The 8,721-nt window shown below is 38.8% G+C and overlaps 1 pseudogene; it reads left to right on the forward strand.

Annotated features, from left to right (window-relative positions):
- Positions 1-5,095, forward strand: part of LOC142454695 (glyceraldehyde-3-phosphate dehydrogenase-like) — an 87,415-nt pseudogene extending 82,320 nt beyond the window's left edge.
- The last annotated feature ends 3,626 nt before the right edge of the window (positions 5,096-8,721 follow it).

Raw genomic sequence — 8,721 nt, forward strand, 5'->3', positions numbered from 1 at the left:
TATAAGCCTGGGTTAGCAATAAAGATTCCCCTTGGCATCTTGTTGGCTCCCTCTCCTCTCTGGTCCTCTCGCCCCTGTTCGCTTTCCCTTGTCCTCTTTCCTCTCCCCCTCTCTCCTGCCCTCCGGTCTCCCATCTCCAAGTGGACCACCAAGTGGGTCTGAAGTGAGCATGCTACTATGAAATGTGTCTGACTCCATTATGTCAATCTCTTCTAACTCTCATGCTGTCTATTACGATATTATAATCTCTATATATATTTCAACCATACAATTGTGCCTATCAAACCCGCAATTAGTTGAGGGGGCTGACTTTTCCCTGACAGGCTACCATATGTATCCCTAGATTTGGTCTGGCCCCTGCCATTCTACCTGGTCTTCACCCAGGAATGTTTGTATATAGTAACTTTTTCCCTATGCCCCTTTTGCCTTTTGTTAAGCTTACCTCAGTGGATTCATGTTGTACTTGTCCTTTTGTGCATGGCTTACTTCACTTAGCATGATTTCCTCCAGTTCTTCCTATGCGGCAATGTGCTTCATACATTCATCTCTGCTTTTTAGCCATGTGTAGTGCTCCATTGTATGTATGTACCACGGCTTTTTAATCCACTTGTCTGTTGATGGAAATTTGGGTTGTTTCCAACTACTTGCAATTTTGAACTGTGCCATGATGAACACTGGAGCACAGATGTCTAGCCGTGGTTTGTTTCTTGCCTCTTCTGGTTATATGTCCAGTAAGGGGATTGCTGGGTCCTATGGTAGCTCGATTTCCATCTGTTTTAGGTATTGCCAGATCGATTTCCATAGTGGCTGTACATACCTATAGCTCCACCAGCAGTGGGGATTTTTTAAAAATATACAATTACTCTTTGATATAAAGCTCTCATTTATACACATATGAGTGTATTTTGAATTTGTTTCTCTAGTCAAGCCAGACTAACACCCTACTCCTGTAAATGGTCACAGTCTCAGAAATTCAGAGGCAGTTCTACCCTATCCTAAAGGATCAATATGAGTCAACAGGGACTTGATGGTGGTGAGAGAATTTACAGAAGTAGAACACCAGGCTTCGTGCTGAAGTTTATAATCTTCTTCTGAGTTTTTAATAGCTACTGAAACCTGTCTGAGCTAAATGATCTTTCGGGTATTTGAAATCTTCGTGGCATAGCTCCCAGAACACACAGTAAAACACACGCTATTATGATATAATATGTATGTAGTTCAAATAAAGTTTAGTCCCTGAAAACATGACCTGAAGGACACATATGATAAATCTACATCAGATAGGTAATTCTAGAAAAATTTAAGAGTCTTAATTTTCAAGGAGAGCTCAGATAATATGGTGGCCTTGCATGATTAAACCCCAAAATTCTATGCTGCAGCTTCTGGAAAGTGGAGGAAAGGGGCATGAAATTTAAAGCTTAAGCAATTTCTCAAGAATTGTACATTTCTGTACAGAGAACAGGTTTCCCTATCTGCATGGTAAGCCAGATGAGACACAAAGAAGTTTTACGTGTCTCTTCAAAAATTCACTCTTATCAAGTCGATTCCAACTAATAACAACCCCATAAGACAGAGTTGAACTGTGAAAATGGATTCCTGAGCTTGGTGGTTACACACCGGGCACTAAAACTAAGTCAGCAAAAAAAAACAATCAGCCGCTCCACGGGAAAAAGACAAGGCTTTCTGCCCAACTAAAGAGTTACGGAAACTATCTCTTTAGTGCTACAATACAAATAGAATGCTTATTTTCCCTGGGGATGCAGAAAGTGATCAGATCACAGAAATAAATAGTAATCCCAAAGGATTACAATAGAGTAACACTACACATTAATTAAAGGATTTTTATCATTTTAACCTGGGCATGAAATTACAGAGGTGTGTAGAAAATAATGAATCAGGTGGCATAATAAAACCACCTCAGACAGACTTTTAAAATAATTTTTTGCTATCATATAAATGAAAATAATCTAAAGCGTTTTACCTACCATTTTTAGCTAAAGCTAGGAGAGTAGATTCACACTGAATATTTCTGTCAAGTCCTATAGAGTAAAGGTTTTAAAAATTGGGCTTCAAGAATATAATATATTTTGCATCTTTCTTTCACTGAAGGCATTGGTTACAGACTCTTTCGCCTTCTAGTCCAGCTATTCCTTAAAGTCAAATAACTTAAAAACTTGAAAGAAGAATTTGCTCTTTGTGCTTACTTTTTAAATCTTACTTCTTTATAATGCAAGCCAGGATTCGGATTACTTTTGAACCAGTTCCTACTAATTTCACAATCCCCTGCTCTGGCATGTCTAAGGAAAGTGGCTTCACTTGTAATAAAGAATGACTCATTCAACTAATCATCTAAGACTTATTCCTAAAATGAGTTTGAAGATATTGTATGTGGATGTCCATCCAAAGATTTTAAATCCCTTTAAAATTAATCAAAGGAAACTTATCTGACTCTTCTTAGAAATTCAGCATTTAGGAATCTCAAGAGGAAAATCTTTCATTTCATGATTTGTTTCAAGTAAAATTTGCAAAGTACTTAATTTTTATTTGAAAAAAATAAGCTTAAACAGCAAACATGAAAATAGTAAAAAAGAATATCCATATCATTTTTACCTGGGATAAGCTATTGTTAAATTTTAATGCATTTGTTTTCTTGTTTCCCTCTGTTTCACCCTCTTTTCTCTTGAAATGGTATAATTTTCGCATGGACTGCATTTATTAGTATTGAACCAATGGAGGGAGGCAGGGACATTTATTAATGATAACAAACATCATCTTGTTGGGCACTTGGATCAAGTGCCTTTGCAAGAACTCCAGGTTAGAAGAGGCTCATTCTTCTTAGAAGAGGGAGGAAGCTGTTTTTAGGGGGCTAGAGAGTGCAGGAAACCTACAGCTTTGAGATTCTAAGGCACGAAGACAAGCAAATATCTCTCTTGCAGGCCTCAAACCTAATTCTTTTACTATCAGCTCCTTTGTGGGATAACATCCATCACAAAGAAAGGAAAAGGTCATTAAAAAGACAATAAAGAAGGGAAAAAAACAAATAAATATCCGAAGAGACAAATTTCCTCTGAAACATAGCATAATCAAATTAACCAGAAGAAATGATGAAGAGCTACACAAGTGATCTCAAAAGGTGACATGAGAAGAAACATATAGTATATGATAAGGAATTGGGAACAACGTATAGTTAGAAAATCAGAAGTGACGTTGACTGTCCTATTATCTTGCTGGCGGACACTGGGTCACCACTCCATCCATTCCACTTCATATTGATTTGGTTGCATGTTTTTTGAACTGCTGATACTTCTTCCCATCACCACATGATCACACAGGCTGCCATGCTTCTTCCATGTGGGCTTTGTCACTTCCCTGCTAGATTGCCACTTGTTTAACTACAAGCCTTGGAGATTACAGACACTCTGTCTTTTGATAGCCAGGCACCATCAGATTTCTTCACCACATTTGCTTATGTACCCATTTTGTCTTCTGCGATCATTTCACGAAGGTGGGTGTACTACAAAGCCACAATATTAGAACAAACCCTTCTTCTGCTGAGTTAAGATTCAAGTAGAGGCCCAAAGTCCATCTGCTTCCTTGTTGCATTTTCATATAAATGCATATATAAACAAATACACATATATTCATACAAATATGTGTGTATTTGTGTTTTCTTCCTACCCCACTATTATGTTTGTCTGTTGTTCACCTCTCTTAAAACAGCCTCATGAAGCAGAGGATAAATCCAAGGTATGACAATGATGAACCACATAACTATCCTATTCTCCATTTTTTAAAAATTTCCTCCCTTCTTATTAAGGCCCGTATGTGATCTACCTCATTAGTCATGTTAGATTTGCATATGTTCACTTGTACCTTCAAGATAACTTGGTACATGGTAGTCAAGTGAGAGTACCCATCAGAGACAGAGTAAGGGTTCCCTGAAGGTACGGGAAGTGAGGGAGGAGGAGAGAGGAGTTGACAGCATTGATGATTGTATCGCCCACCCCATGGGATTAAGCAATAGAACTGAATGGCAAGGGAAGGGATGTATTGGAATGAGTAAGATATGTCATTAAAATATTATTTAAATTTTATAGTGCAGTTGAAAGAGCTGAAGAAAAATTCAAACACCTTGTTTCATTATTGAGAATTCTATGGGTAAATACTTAATGACACTGGAATTTTTTTAAAACAAAACTAAAACAATGGAAGGAATGCATAGAGTCACAACAAAAATGATTGGTCAGAAAGTGGCATATAATCAAGAACCTATAGTATTGAAAGAAAAAGTCCAAGCTTTATGGAAGACCTTGGCAAAAAACAGGAGGGAGATCCCACCCACATCAAGTGGGGTGAGGCTGGTGCCGAGTGTGTCGTGGAGTCCACTGGGTCTTCACCACCATGGAGAAGGCTGGGGCTCACCTGAAGGGCGGTGCCAACAGGGTGATCATCTCTGCCCCTCTGCCGATGCCCCCATGTCTGTGATGGGCGTGAACCACGAGAAGTACGACAACTCCCTCAAGATGGTCAGCAATGCCTCCAGCACCACCACCTGCTTAGACCCCTGGGCCAAGATCATCCACGACAATTTTGGTATCGTGGACGGACTCATGACCACAGTCCATGCCATCACTGCCACCCAGAAGACCGTGGACGGCCCCTCTGGGAAACTCTGGCGTGATGGTCATGGGGCTGCCCAGAACATTATCCCACATCTACTGGTGCTGCCAAGGCTGTGGGCAAGGTTATACTGGAGCTGAATGGGAAACTGACTGGCATGGCCTTCCGTGGCCCCATCCCCAATGTGTCTGTCGTGGACCTCACCTGCCATCTGGAGATTGCTGCCAAGTACAATGACATCAAGAAGGTGATGGATTAGGTGTCAGGTGGTCCCCTAAAGGGCATCCTGGGCTACACTGAGGACCGGGTTGTCTCCTGTGACTTCAACAGTGACCCCCACTCTTCCACCTATGATGCTGGGGCTGGCATTGCCCTCAACGACCACTTTGTCAAGCTCATCTCCTGGTATGACAATGAATTTGGCTACAGCAACAGGGTGGTGGACCTCATGGTCCACAAGGCCTCCAAGGAGTGAGAGCCCCCCTGGACCACCATCCCCAGCAACAGCACTAGAGGAAGAGAGACCCTCAGCTGCTGAGGAGTCTTTGCCCCCAATTCAATCCCCCAACACACTGAGAATATTCCATCCAGACCCCTGAAGGAAGGAGAGGGGCTTAGAGATCCCAACCTTGTCATGCACCATCAATAAAGTACACTGTACCCAGAAAAAAAAGAGAGAAAAGTGTCCGGTGTACAACTTCATTTGAATCCTGAGATCCCTGCACATTGAACCTCCTCAACCAATGAGACAGCTGCGACAATCAACAGTGACAAAGGAGTGGTAGCAGCAGACCAGAGAGCATAAGACACAGAGGTGAATTCCCTAGTGAAGGCAAGTAAGTGCCTTTGGGCAGGAGGCGAATATTTCTAAACCTTAATCATGGGAACCAAGGTTTCCCAATCCAGGGATAGATCTGAGCATTTTCAAGCAGAGGTGTTCAAGGCTCAGTAAAGAACCTTTAGGAGGTTCGTTCGCAGCGCTAAAAGAACTCGGTAACAATTCCCAAGCAAGGCGGAGATGAGGCCCGAGAGAGACAGGCCTTGGACAGACCATGGCTGAGAAGAGGCTGTCCTTCCTAAAGAACTATATCCTGAGCATTTATGACTTTCCATTTTAATCTGTTAACTTCCCTAATAAATATCATACCCAGTATTGGCTGTGATTTCTGAGTGGCCATTGCAATGAAATACCAAACCTGGCAAAGAAGTAGAGCGTGTGATGGGAGAGTTGAAGGAAGAAGACAGGTCTGACTGTGGTTACTTCATAGCAATCTGCCTTAGATGGATGTTGAGTTTGATTGTGCTTCCCTCGTATGAATTCACAGGAGGCAGGACGGGGACTACGCATCATTTTTTATAGTTGGCGTTAGAAGCAATGTTTGTTACAATGGCCCCAGACTGGTGGAAGCTTGGGGCTTTTTTTTTTTTTTGTAAGAGAAAGAATAAACAGACCTGAGAAGTGAAACCTATGATTCTCACGCTATTACTTTGGTTGTGGTTGTTTGTGATGACTGAAAGGATGATGAAAGATATTATAATAATTAATTATTTACCTCGCTCATTTTTTGGACATTGAGTGTCAAGGAAACTTCTTGCAAAAGCAGCGAGCACTTTTTAAGAAAAGCATACTTTTAAAAAACTAAAACTTCATATAAAAAGGCCCACATCAAAATATGGTACTCATATATTGTTAATAAAAGCCATCTTTTAAAAAATATTAATATTCCTAATACAAGGTAATACATACACGTAGCATGTTAAAAAATAAGGATAAATTCAAAATATACTTTATATTATAGTGACACTGAATAATTTGATGAAAAACATGACCAAAAAATTGATTGGAAGTTTTGAGTTCCACAGAGGTGAAGGATCATCACACAAGTGCATTTTTGGAAGTCTAATACTAAAGAGTAGAAGTGAACAGGTTAAGTAAGTGAAAGAAGACAAAAAGCCAGTATAGGTACATGATATTGATTTGGCAGCTGCTGGATGAACCTGATTGCTGATATCCCAGCCATCAATAAGACATCTCAAGAGAGATTATATGAGAGAATGGTGGGAAAAGAATTATAGGTTTCCAATTCCCTCTTATCAAGATTTACCCCAAAATGAATACTTCTCAGTTGCTTTTTATGCATGTTTAGCTGGATTGCATTGCTTTCCACATCTTTTAATCAACAGGAAAATCTGGGAGTAGAAAACAAGAAGAGCGTGACCCAGGGAAGAGACCACCTGCTAGGAGAACATAGCAGAAGCATAAACAAAGGAATATATGATGTGGCATAGATGAGGTATCTTCAGCTGGACTCAGTAGTACTGATTTGGGGATTTGTGTATACTTACACAGTGAAATAATATGTTTTGATGATGTATCACATGTAGCATGCACAAAATATATTTGCATAAATATTTACCAAACTTCACTAATCCTCCACCCCCTCCTAAAAATCAGAGACATTTTGATCATTATTCTTTTTACCAATTTTCTGACTGAATAGAGATGGTCAATATTGATGATTAATTTACTAAAGTACAAGATGACAAGTTTCTGGAATTCATATCTTCTCACTTAGATGTCTAACAGCCAACTGTCTTAGTTTCCGCACAAAGATTTTAGGAAAAAGTGGTCTGAGGATCTATAACTGAAATTATGAAGCGAGTGGTCATGCAAATAATTTACCAGGCAGTGAGAGATTCAAACACCAACTGAAAAACTGTTGATATTCAAATCACTCTCCTTTAGAAAGAGGAGGAGGTTTCAAATCATTTGTGGAAAAATAAGAGTTACAGAATTAAACTATAATGGAATTTTTTCCACAATATTTTTACTGTTCTTTTTATTATTTCTACGGTATTCCACTGAACTGGTGTTTTAGGTGCTGGGATGCAAACTATCCAGTTGATAGTTCAATTCTACTAGCTGTTCCTTAAGAAAAGATGAGCTTGTCGGCTTCCATAAAGATTTACAGTCTTGAAAATCCACTATAGGTTTGTGTGTGTCAGAACTGACTCAATGGCAATGGGTTAAGCATGTAACCTATTTACCTTCAGCTTTTATTTTCTAAATCTTCCAAATCAGCTGCGTTTTTTAAAATTCTTAAACAGATATGCAGATGAAGAGGATTAAACATTTGGGTAGATGTAATACGATAATTTCAGTGGAAATAATAATGATATAATTCATTTTACATATAGCATGTAGGGATTTATTCTATGAAGTTTATGTATGAGAAAGACCTTATTTTTCTAGGGGAAATTAAACCTGAATCTGAGACTCAAGTGAGAAAAATATCCATATTGCTGATTTTGGTACTGTCAGGGTTTACTTGATGTCGGGATAAAGGGGATTAGTCTTATTTGTAATGTGATGACCATCGTTAGATCAGCTCCTTGAGCCAGAAGAGCTCACCACTGTTCAATGCTAATTTGTTTTACTTTGTATTTGTTGGTGAAAATCTAAGGCACAAAGCATGGTACTTTGTATGAGAGTAAGGCATTCTGTTATTCTGAAATCCGAATGACACCTTTAGAATTTATGTTCTCAGAGGTACAACTCTCCCCCTGGGACCAGTTATAACTCTCTCACTGCACACATATCAATCTCTTTCCTTCCTTCCTGTTTGCTAAAACTTGAAGATAATTTCTTCTTTAATGGTTTGAACAGAGATTTTTGTCACCATTAAAATACAGAGAAGATATTCATTTTTCTTTAGAAGTTGGAGTCAACATCATTTCAATACAAGTTTTAATGTGAAGCAAAAATATATGTTCTCCTTAAAACTGAGCTAAATGTAATGCTTAATTACCATTAACTATTTTAAATGAGTTTATAGTAATTATTTGCATGTTTAGTCCCTTTCTAATTTTTTTAATGCTAAGCTTTACTGTTTGATGGCTCTTTTCAGCAATCTTATCAGATACACAGAGGAAGGACTGTTTAATATTTTTAAATAATGATTCACACTATTCAAAGACATTTCTCTGAAGTGAATCTTTAGTAAATTCTCTTAAATGGGAAGGATCACACATTCCTTTTTCTGTTTAGTAATTTTCATGCTTTGTAAGCATCCACACATGATATCTGTAACATGTATATCA

This window comes from Tenrec ecaudatus, chromosome 8, assembly GCF_050624435.1.
Source record: "Tenrec ecaudatus isolate mTenEca1 chromosome 8, mTenEca1.hap1, whole genome shotgun sequence".
Taxonomy (NCBI): Eukaryota; Metazoa; Chordata; class Mammalia; order Afrosoricida; family Tenrecidae; genus Tenrec; species Tenrec ecaudatus.